Consider the following 12,364-nt stretch of genomic DNA (forward strand, 5'->3'; position numbering starts at 1 on the left):
ACTCTGATAAAGGCCAGTCAAAATGGAATGTATTTTGCTTTCTGGAAAAATCACAGCAGACAGTACCATGGAGCAGTACTGGTGTGTGGGCCCCAGCTTCGAACAATCCTTCCCAAGCCTGTGTTTTTCAAACACCAGCTGCCAGTCCACCAGGCTTTAAATCTAGGCCTTGCCACTTGCTGGCTGTGTGACCTGGGACCAGTTTACCTGACTTCTCAGGGCCTCAATTTCCACATCTGTAAAATGAGTGGGAGCTGTAATAATGATCCTCACCTTCTAAGGTTGCTGTGAAGATTGAGCTGGTGCACGGGCGGTGCCTGCCGCCTAGAAAGTGCTCGGTGTACGGCAGTTGCCTGTATTTTTACCTCCCATGGGGATGATAAGGTCCACAGATTTATTGTGGAGAGCAGGCAGGCCTTTAACAGGTTTATGGAATGTCAGAGCTGGAACGGGCCTTCTGAGGTCATCTACAGAGGAATCCTCTTACAGAAAGAGAAAGGGAGTCTTTGAGGGGGCTATGTGAACAGCTGATGGTCCCAGTGACAGCACAGTAAGTGGACTTCAAAGGGGCCCCTGAGTCCTGGGGCTCCGGGCTTTGCTAAACAAGTTGGTAGGGCCCCCAACCCCACCTCATAGGGCCATTCCACTCTATGCTCATGTCAAAGCCAGTCAATTAAAGACACATGGCGAGTGCACAGAGCTTTAGTTTACAGTGAGCCTTTGCAAACTTACTCCAGCCCTAGAAGGTAGGGTGTCCTGGAATGAGTATCCCATTTCACAGAAGCCAGGGGTGGATTGGTAACCAAAGCCGTAAGCAGAGGCTCAGAAATTCAAAAGAAGAAGGTTAGGTCAGTATAAAATGGCTGCCACTCCCTCTGCCTTTGGAAAAGTACTTCAACTACAAAGAAGTCAACTACTAACTCCAAGGAGAGCAGAAAGGAAAGCAGTTGCCATGGCAACATCTCTGGCAGCCTATTTTCCATCTTCCTCTGGTTCAAAACAACAGCTTCCAGCAGGTTCTGGCTGGGGGGTAGGGAAGGTCTAACTCCAGCCCAGAAACAGCTCTTGGCCAATCTCCTGCTAGATTTCAGTGGCAAGAGAAGGTGGCAGCCAATGAAGAGGCCTGGAGCTTGTGTCATCGGCCTCTAGCCAGGTTGGAATAAGCAGAAGGCAGGCACACGTGACCGTTTCCATGGTGACCTCAGTTAGCAACCCGAATGGTCCTGTTTATGAGCACTGGAAAATTCCACCCAGCCTCTGGCCTGATTTTGTTACCTTCTCTGCCTCCTTCCTGCTCCAAGGCAAGGATGAAGTCACTGCCAATGTTTAACCCCTTCCTAAGATGTGCCTGGCTCCCGTCAGATCTGGGGGTCTGGGAGGCAGCTGCGTGCTTAGTATGCGAGGGGGGAGGGAAGGTAGTGACAGACACCATTTTACAGGGCACATCATTTGAGCCAGGCACTGTACTCAGCTCCTGACGGCCTCACAACCTGAGAAGGGGGTACTACACGATTTCATTCCTATTTCCCTGAGGACTAAACTTGATTCAGAGAGGTTAAGTAACTTGCCACTATCACAGGGTACAGCCAGTGAGGGAGGAACCAGGCTGAGACCAAGTGTGTGGGACTCTCAAGGCCACTCTCTCCATGACCCCTCTATAAGGGTGGAAGAGTTGAAGAATCAGATGGGGTGGGTGACAGGGACAGGGTGCGGAGGGGGAGAGATCCATGGTCTTCTGGGGAGCTGAGAGAAGGCTGAGTGGAAGAACAAGGAGGAGATACCTGCTTGGCTCCAGGACACCCACATTGCCAGGCTGGGGCTGACGGCTGGTGGGCAAGGCCAGACAGGCCCCAGGGAAGGCTGTGGCCAGGACCCTGGGCTGAGTCCCCATCATTCATCCTCTCTGGGATCCTGGCTGGGGTGGGGAGAGAAGTCAAGCCTATAACCATTCCTGCCAAACTCCTGCTGGGGAAATGCCAGCCTAGGCTGGGGATGGATCCTGGGGCCCAGCAGCTGGAACAGCTGGAACCTGGGGTGAGCCTCTCAGCGTCCCCAGCACCAGCTGGAGGTCACACAGGACAGGCTGCGTAGGTGCAGAATAAGCTGCGTGCATTGCTGGTCTGAGCCGAGGCGGGGCTGTGGGAAGACTGTGTTTGCAAGGATAAGCGACAAACAACAATAAAAGTCATAAACCATAGCTCAGGGTAACAACAGGTGAGTCACTGAGCGAAGGGCACCATCACAGGAGTGCTGGTGAGGTCACTGGATGATGACAGCCGCAGGCGACTGTAGGAGGGACGGACCATTCAGCGGGGAGGGCTTCCTGCAAGGAAGGAGGGCAAGGGGCCTCGATGTGGCTCCTAAAGAGGGGGTTCCCACTGGCCGGGAGGTTAGCCGTGTCCCTGGGGGAGAGGTGGCGGGATATCTCATGAACTAGGGGTCTGAGAGCAAATGAGGCTGGAATAGACGGGACACAGCTGATTGAGGTTTATGGCCCGGGTTCAGGGTGGGGCAGTGGGTGACAAAGATCTGGGAGAATGAGGAAGGGTGACCCTCTGTGACCTGGATGGTTTCTAGCTCCCAGGTCTGTCTCTGCCTTGGGCTCAGCTGAAGCCTTTGCTTTGGCAGAACAGTCATGGAAATTTCCACCCAGGCTCTTTTCCCAGTGCTTTTCTTGTCTCCACCTTCTTCCCAGGCGCTGCTGAGTCTAAACTTCTTTGGTTTGTGTGGGCTGCAGCTGAAGAGGCCTGAGGCAGCCTGAGACTGAGTGACACAGAAGGCACTTCTGGCGTGGACATGTCAGAACTTCAGTCATGCTGGGCATTGTGTTGCCATGGGACACGGGGGCTAACCCCCCAACTGACGGTCCCAGGGGCCCCGGGATTCCTGCACCTGGGGAAGGCAAAGGGGAGGAATGAGAGCTTCTGCCACCATTTCACAATTCTTGAGCCAGGTCACTCCGTTGGGCCTGCTTCCCCGGAGTAAAGGGCAGAGGGGCTGGGAATGCAGGGACCAGAATGAGCTCTGGCCTTAGAGCAACAAGTTGCCAAACGGAGCCAAGTGACATCTCTGCGGAGTTCTCACCCTTTGTCCACAGCTGGGACTCACCGCTGGGAGGGTGGCACAGACCCATCTCCCGTCTGTGCAGGAGAGTGAGCCCGAGGGCCCTCTGTCCCCAGTTTCAGCCTCCAGCAGTCGCACCCCATCCTCACTGCTGACCAGGCTGCAAACCCTGGAGTTGCCTTAACCCTCCGAAGAGTTAGGGGGACATGTTAACGAACACGTGTTCATCCAGGAAAACAGGCTGTGCTGTGACAGTGAGTAACTGTGGGGTGGTGATACGGGATGACTTTGGAAGTGCTGGGCAGAGAGGCCCTAGGCCCTTTCCCAGGCAGGGTGATGAGAATGAGTGTCATCTGAAGAGTGGGGGAGGTGCATTCCATGCAGATGTGTCATCGAGAGTAAAGAACATGAGTGTGGACTCACAGATAGAGAACAAACTAGTGGTTACCAGTGGGGAGAGGGAAGTGGGGAGGGGCAAAATAGGGGTAGGAAAACAAAGGGTTATTACGGGATTATATGAAATCATGTGTGTTAAACTTTTTTAATAAATACATTTGTTTATTCATTTATCTTTGGCTGCATTGGGTCTTCGTTGCTGCACACAGGCTTCCTCTAGTTGCAGCGAGGGGGGGCTACTCTTCGTTGCAGTGTGTGGGCTTCTCATTGCCGTGGCTTCTCTTGTTGTGGAGCACGGGCTCTAGGCATGTGGGCTTCAGTAGTTGTGGCTCGCGGGCTCTAGAGTACAGGCTTCAGTAGTTGCGGCTCACGGGCTTAGTTGTTCTGCGGTATGTGGGATCTTCCTGGCCCAGGGATGGAACCCGAGTCCCCTGCATTGGCAGGCGGATTCTTAACCACTGCGCCACCAAGGAAGCCCCGTGAAACTTTTGAAAACTGTAAAACACTATAGAATTTAAAGGACCTTTCTTTTAATAAACATCTATTGAGTGCCTACAAACAAACAAATAAATAAATAAAGATGAACAAGAATGCTTAAAAAAAAAGAAAAGGGGACTTCCCTGGCAGGGTCCCGTGGTTAAGACTCTGCACTTCCACTGCCGGGAGCACAGGTTCCATCCCTGGTCAGGGAACTAAGATCCCATCCCGCATGCCGCACAGCATGGCCAAAAGAAAAAAAAAAAAAAATGGAAGAAAGAAAAGAACATGAGTCTGGAAAGGGCTAGGGTGCTCAGGAGACACAGGAAGAGACCAGTGTGGGGAGCCTGGAGAGCCTCAGGCAGACCTCTACCTGTCTTCTTTCTCTTGTGCCATGCCACCACCCCCACCACCCCCACCACCCCCAAATCCAGGCCTCCACGACCTCCAGCCCGGGCTGTGAAGATGGACTCCAGGGCCGTCCCCTCTGCCGCCTCTCCCAGCTCAGCCACCTTGCAAAGAGCAGCTACACAATGCTTCCCAAAGCCAGGGCCTCTCCCAGCTCGGAAGCCATCCTGCTGTCCATAGAACAGAGTCCAAACTCCCTCTTCAGGGAACTCCAGACCTCCCAGACCTCACTCCAGTCTCCGCTGCTTTCTAGTGAGTTCCCATCACCTAAAGAGCTTTCAGGTCTCTTCCACCGCAATCACTGCAAGCCTGTACTGTCACATCAGCCCCAGAGAAAGAGCCATAATGCCGTGGGCTTCTGTTCTTACCTGGCATGTGCTGAGAGATACACCTCAGGCAAAGATCCTAGACTGGCTGACCTCTACCCCTGTTCCATGAGACTTGTCTCTATGGGATGCGGGCCACAGCTGGGTTGAGGAAGAATGAACACATGTGTGTGGTGTGTGTGTGTGCGTGTGCGTGTAGGAGGGGTGAAAGTTTTAATGAGCACCACGCTGGGTATGTGGTGCTAACACAAGCATCTGCCTGGGACCTCAGGTGGGTGACTGAACAGATCAGGGTTATAAGACTGTGGATACTGTGGATACGACCCACTGGGAAGCCTCACAGTTCCTTCAGGCTGTTCTGAAAGGTCCACTCACAGGCCCCGCGCAGTGCGGGTGAGACTGGACACAGCACCTCCTGCTTCCCGCGGTGAGGCCTCCAGCAGAGGGGCAGCAAGCCCTGAGTCCTGAGGGTGGGCTCACACCCCTGCGTTCTGGAGGCAGGAGCTCCACGGAGACCCAAGGCAGCCTTCCGGGCCACACCCTTCCCCACCACTACGGGTCAGTCTGTCTAGAAGTTCCGCGGTTTCTTACGCGGTACCGCTCAGTGCGGAGTTTACTCCATCCTGCCGGACGGTCGTGTTTGTGTCACATCTGAAAGCATTTTGTTCCTGTCAAAGCATGTCAGCTTGTGCCTCTTCCTCACCACCGCGCTCCAGTACTTACACAGCGCAACCAACAGCTGGAAACCTCAGAGAACCACTGAGCTCGCTTTACACAAGTGTCTCTGGACTGGACATTCCAGGATGGGGGACGCATTGTCCTTTCACAGCCCCTCCCGAGCTGGGTGACCAGTCACTCAGTCACTCTGCACTTACGGGGCATCTACTGCATGTGCTCTTTTCACTGTTCTGCCTGGTTTTTTAATTCCAAAAGAGATACAATGCCAAAAGAGATACTATTCCAATTGAGTCATTTAGTCATGGTTCAGTAGGCACATTTTGAGCTCCTAATGTGTGCCAGGCACTAGTGATGCCAAGAGAGACAGCCCGGGCCTCAGTTTCCTCATCTGTCCAAGGGGTTAACAGCAGCACCTCCCTCACAGGGTGGCTGTGAGAACCGAAAAGAGATGGTTCGTGGAACGCGTATGGCACAGTGCTCAATAAATGCTACAGAAAATAACGCTGCCACTGGATTTCCTGTCCTGCAGAGGCACCAGGCACAATGCAGGGACTGAGGAAAGCGTGGTAGACTCTGTTCTCTGCCGGGGAGGGGGTCAGTAGACCATCTCCACCCCAGGTTAACCAGGACAAGAGGAAAGGCCACAGGGAGGGTGGACGGCCTGGGGAAGGAAGGTCTGGAAATGCTGGGTGAAGCCAGTGAGGGGCCTTGCTGAGCTCTTAAGCTGGGGAGAAAGAGGCTGAGGCAGCTGGTCTGGAGAGCTGCGTTCTGCCCCTTGTTGTCATTCTGTCCTCCCACACCCCACAGTGCTACAGCTGGGCTTCCACAGCCAGGCCTTCTGGAAAGATCCACAAACAGGCTGCAGGGCCCAGGGCCAAGGACATTACGTGGCGAATAAACTAAAGAAGGGAACTAGCAGCATGGAGTTCTCGAACTGGGGTTGAGAAATCTCTTTTTCAAGATGCTTTCTCCTGTGTTCTCCCCCAGAAAGAGAATTCTACCAACACAGAATCCTTCTGCTATGTCTTGGAGGAGGGTACACGTAAAAGACGGATGGTCTTCTCAGGAAGACAAGAGGAGAATGTTTCCTTTACTCTTCAGCCTAGAGATGTTCAGTGCCTGAGAGGGAGAGGCCCAGGCTGCCTCTCCCCAACAGCATTTTGGGGAAGGCTGATGACGCAGCCGTTTTTAGTTTCTGTAACTTGTTTTTGCTAGAATTGCCCTCAGCTCTCTGTGAGGCAATGGTGTGTCTGGTGGATTTCAGTGGTTGATTTTTTAGACTTTCTCCGAGTACATTTTTAGTTGTCCAAAATCCCCTAGAAAACAATGACTTCTCTTCTGCATAATGGAGCTCTGAGCTGCGTCATCTCTGTGGGTTTTTCCTGCAGTGGGAGTTGGCTGCTGTCTAAGGAGGAGGGAGCTGAACTTTTGTGCAGTCATTGTTCCAGAGATCAGCTCGGGGAATGTGGGCAGCAGGAGGGGGCTGGGAAATGCAAATTCCTTGAGTCTTTAGAAAACAAGAAAGTTGTTTACTGGGGACTCCCGTGGCCTTTTATTTCTGACCTGCATTTCCAAAACTGTCTCTGGCAATGAAGGATTATCTAAATAGCACAAGGTTAGGTAAAATGCAACAAAAGAGGCCTGGGGGGATGCCAGGTATCGCTGAAGACTCACCCAGACTGGCCTCTGAACCATAGCCCCAGAAATGAAGGGCCTCAGAAACTTCTCTTGACTAAGCCTGACTGGCCTTTCTAAAAAGGGAAGGAGGTGGAGCAGATTCTGGCATTCTCTGGAAGTTTCGGGTCTGACGTGATTCAGGAGGATTAGGTGACAGAAGGTCTGGAGGCCTGATTCTAAATTTTTGCTACTTTAGACCTTTTCAGGGCTCCACCTCCTTGAAGCCACAGCCGGGAGGCCTAAAACCTTCCATGTTCCCTTCTCATCCCTGTTTACTGCATTTTATAGAGTTAGCGTCATCACTCCTTCCATCGAATCTCCTCATTTTACACATAAGAAAATCGCCAGTGAGAAGTTATTTGGGTTAGTGCCCAAGGTCACGCGCTGTTTGTCAGGGAAGTGATTGCCAGAAACCGGAACCAAGAGCCCCCTATTTTTAGCCTGGGCTTTTTTGAGGGTGGGGTGTGGGAACATGAGATGATCTACCAGCTGAAATGGATTAGCCCTCCTCTACCTGTGCCCTGAGGCCCAAATGAAGACCAGGTTTCAGACTGAGGTAGAGGGGAATACATAGGATATTGAGAGCAGCTGCCTTAGGACGTTATGCAGTTAAAAGGAACATGGATTAGGAAAGGTGCCTTGAAGAAAATTTCGTTTTATGTTAAAGGGAGCCTTAGCTCAAAAGAATTGAGAGAAAGGCTCATAATCAAATGTATTATTTATCTTCTCACCAAAGAACATGGCGATTTTAGGCCATCTTGTTTAAATATATCTTCCAGAAAAAAAGAGACTCACTACATCAAGAAGAGGAGGGAATTAGAATATTTTGGAGACAGCTAGTCAGTTTTGCGAAGCAAAAGCCAAGAGAGATGAAGGCAGTAAACCTTTGGGCCAAAATAGTAAAAAGGGGATTAGTGTCCATAATCTCTAAAATCTTTTTTACTTACCAGTTTGGGGAAAAAAGGTAAGAATTTTCTCTCTGGCTTTGGCAAGCCATCTCTCCCACACGAGAGATTCCTGAGTTCTGAGCTTCATTTAAATCTCTTTCCCCAAATTCAGGGAGAATTAGCCAAATACGACGCAGCCATTCTAACAGTATAAGGAAAAGGCTACAATCTATGTGTAAGGGAACTGGAAATGACTAGTTAGCTACACTGACAATTATTTAAAGCACTTCAGGGCTCTTAACATTCACTTCGGCGGCTCCAGAATGGGAGAAAGGTCACAGATAAGAGGGGGACCTAGGTCCCCTCCCCGCCCAGCCCTGGAGAAAAGGGCAGTTGAGGAGGCCAACGTAAGTACTGGGAGAGAGTGGGGGGACAAAGGGAGGCACCATGAGGTTGAAATTCGCAGATTCAAGAATAGGTTCTGGTACTAATTAGCTGTGTCTGATTTTAGGCAAATCACAAACTCCCCAGGCCCCCAAATCTCCATTTGTAAAATGAGGTGACCCAACTCAGGTTTTCCTCCTTCCAGCGCTAAAATTCTACTAAAACTTTTCCAGTCCCAGAGCAAACATCAAGACTACGTTTGAAGGGAGCCGTCTGCATCTCTGTAATATTCCACTCTTACAGGGAGAGGGAAGGAGTGATTAAACAAGAACAGCTTCACCAGGGCCACTTTAAAGTAGCTGCTCAGCCTGGGCCTGCTTTATTGGGGGTGGAGGAGGTGGGAGGGTAGCATAGAAGACAGTACCCTAACTTGCTAGAGCCCCCCAGGCCTGCTCCTTTCACAACCACCGCCATTTATAGGAGCCAAAGGGGTTTTAAAAATACAGACTACGGACTTTTTACAACTCCTATGTCATCATTCAGTTGCCATCCTAACCTGTACCTTGCCAATAAACTCCGTCTTCCCCTCTTGGAATTTACTGCCTAAACACAAGGTATTGCAGAGATTCTAGAATTAAAAACTCTGGAGGTGAGAGGCGGCGAGAGGGTGGGTGTCACCACCCTGTCCTGGGCTCTAGGCTTGAAACCACCATGTGCCCTGGAACGCTCCACGATCTCATCGCCACTCCATTCTTTTCAAGGAAAACAACCCAGGCAGTTGCTAGGTCAGTTTCTGAGACCCCCTTCCGCTTCGAGCATCCTAGACTAGTAAGATCTGGTGACATACGAACACTCAAGGGATGTTACAATAAACAGAACTAGATGACTACAAGGGAATGACGTGCGAATTTTTAATAAACGGATGACTTTGCGATAATAAGGAAGCAATGACAAAGGACGGGGGAGGGGAAGGAAAGGCCGACACGGGCTGAGAAGAGGAGGGCAGCAGCCTCTGGAAGGGAAGAGCAACCCAAACGTGGCGAAAGGTTGGAAGGGCGGTCAAACAGCCCCAACCGGCTCAGGGCCAGCTGCCACCCTCCCCCACGCCTTTCTGTAGGACAGGCACCGGCCCTGGGGGCGGGGCGCGCGTGCGCAGTGGAGCGCTGCGCCAACCGCCACCGCTCCCGGAGGCGGCTGGGACCGGCTGGAGCCGGTTAGAACCGGCGGAATCCGCCCGCGAGCCTACGACTCACAAAGGGAGCCGGCGGCTCACGACCAGCATATCCCTGCGCGAGGCGGGCGTGGGGTGGGGGTGGGGGTGGGGGGTGCGGGTGCGGTGGCGTTAGTGTAGCGCCCCTCCCCCCACTTCCTCAAAGGCCTCAGGCCGCGCCGGCCCGGAAACACACCCCTCCCCCGCCCGGGTGGCCCGAGGGTCCTGGAGGCCCAGCGGCCCCGGCGGGGCGTGGCCAGCCCGCTCGGCCTCTCCTCAGCATTTTCTCTCCGCGGCTTTAGTTGCGTGGAAGGCCGGTGTGCGGGAAGCCCCCCCCAACCCCCAAGACTTTTAAAAGTCTCGAGAGTTAAACCGTAGATAAGGCAAAATTTGTAAAGCAGAAGAACCTAGAAAAGCAAACCCGCAATTAAAGGTTCACAAAAATTTGAGAACTTGTTCCCTTGCGGAGTGCCTGCCCAAGGTCGCCTTGTCTTTGGAGGTGAAATCACTGACTTTTGTTATTGATACTTTATAAACAGGACATGTAAACTTGGTTTTGACAACTTTAACGAGAGAGAAGCCTGGAAGCTTAGAAACGCTTCACGTTTGGAAAGAACAAGAAGTTAATCCCGGCTTGATTTAAAATGTCTAAGCAGGCAACCAAAAGTGTAGGGCTCTAGCTGACATTTAGTAAATACAGAATCGACAACAAAAGCATGTAGCATGTCAAGTCACTAACAGGCCCATGCTGATGCCTCGATTTCAGTCAGCCTTTGAGATGGGTGGCCAGCTCTGTTGCAGAAGACAATAAACTGTGGCTCTTGAAACATTTTCGAGAAGTGGACTTACACATTTAGTAGAATTCTTAAGCAGATAACCTGGACCGATCGGATTTCATGAATAAAAGGGCAAACAGGCCGCTTGCGGTATAAACCTCAGAACCACCTCGCAGGACTTGAGGCTGTTGGGGGAAAAACTGCAACGCTTCGCTTCTAAAATGGCTGCGGTCTGTACTTGTGAGGCTGAAGCTCGGTTACATAATGGAAAGGCAGGCCGTCAGCAAACCTAGTTTAACCTTCCTTCAAAAAGCACTAAGTTGTACCCACTGTACTCCAAGGAAACACGAGAAGTATTTTAAAAGTTGCTAAAACATTCCCAAGTAATGGCTCTGAGTTTTTGTCAGCTGGTCTACTTAAATGTGATTTTCATTGTTTTTGCCCAAATTTTCAGCTCAAATCTACTTAATGTTTTAAAAATCTGGGTATAGGGCTTGCGATCAAGTTGCACAAACTTAAGAGTCTAGAAAGTCTCGTCAACCAGATTCTATTTTTACCCCTCCGGAGGAACTATTTTTGCTTCCCTCACAAAGGCGGCGGAAGGGTATTGAAATTTGGAGGTGTCAGCCGTCCTTCCTCTATAAATATGCCGCAGCGGGCGGGGTGGCAGGTATTGAGGCAGCGAGCACAGAGGCTGCTGTGAGGGAGGAGGCGCTGCCTGAGGAGACCACAGATAAGTTTTTCTGCTAAGAAAGATAGGATTAGTATAATTCTGTAGGAATTATAAATAGAATACTGAGATACTGCTTTGCATTAAATTCTTAGAGTAACTTTGATAACTTAAGATTATTTTAGGGGAAATATGAAGACTTAAAGAGTAGGTTGAGAAAGGAAGAAAAATAATTGTAGAACATGGCGGAGGTTAGGAGCTGAAACTTCTTCATGGAGTGAAAAAAATAATTTTAAAAGGAATTGCTGAAAGAAATAGGACTGCACAGTACGGAATTTTCTTAAATGAAAGGCAACCTTTTAGATTAACGTTAAAACGTAGGGTGATATAAACAGAACCTAAACCTAACCGTCATTTAAAAAAGTCAAGTTGTAGAAGATTAAAATTCTTTAAAGGCCGTCTTTTAAGAAAATTAACTGAAGGTGATTTAAGAAACATGCCTTCAAATTCATGGCGCAATAAAAATTGCGACATTTGAAGCCTACTTGATTATAAGGGCTGTATTTGCTAAAGCCGACGGAAATAATTAGGGATGGTAGGATAAAGATTTTGAGAAAGAAGATTAGAAATTTGAAGTGGAAAACTCGGAAGACAAGTACAGGAAGGTGAAGAAAAGACTAGAGAAGATAGGAAAAGTAGAAGATAAAAATATGCCTGTTAGAAGACAGAAAAACTAATTTTAGCCCAGAAGGTAGAAGGCGGAAGAAAAAGTAGACGAAACTAGAAGAGAGAAAGAAGGTTGAACATACGGTCGAGTATTTCAGATAGAAAATGAAAAACAAGCTATTGGACGTAAGCATACCAGATAGACGTTAAAAAAAAAATTAGAAGATGCGAAAGTTCAAGGCCAAAAAGTTGGATAAAGTAAAGGAACAAAAACTAAGGAAAATAATTTTTTATCGTTAAAAGAATTATAAAAGCCCATCAACTTAATTCTGGTGGTGCAGAAGTTAGCTTTGAGAAGATGAGGGTTTTTAAACTGCTGTAGGTCAGGACCAACTTAGAAGACTATCCCAAAACTAGAAGGGAAGTCAGTTTAAAATCACAGCAAAAAGCTACTAAAAGGACTGAAGTAATTTAAAAACTAAGAATGTTTTTGGAAGAGTTAAACATTTGAAAGGCTGTAAATACAGTAGCTTAGTTTCCTTTGGAAAATTTAAAGGACTTTGTAACTGAAGGAAATCCAAGAGCAAGAATAACCGTCAAGTTAACATTTTTGCATTGGACTTTGCGCTAAGATGAAATTTTAAATTCTGAGGACTAGGCGCTAATTAACAGCTGACCCAGGTGCTACACAGAAGTGGATTCAGTGAATCTAGGAAGACAGGAGCCGCAGACAGGATTCCAGGAGC

The sequence above is a fragment of the Leucopleurus acutus genome, assembly GCF_964270905.1.
Source record: "Leucopleurus acutus genome assembly, chromosome: 8".
NCBI classification, from domain to species: Eukaryota; Metazoa; Chordata; class Mammalia; order Artiodactyla; family Delphinidae; genus Leucopleurus; species Leucopleurus acutus.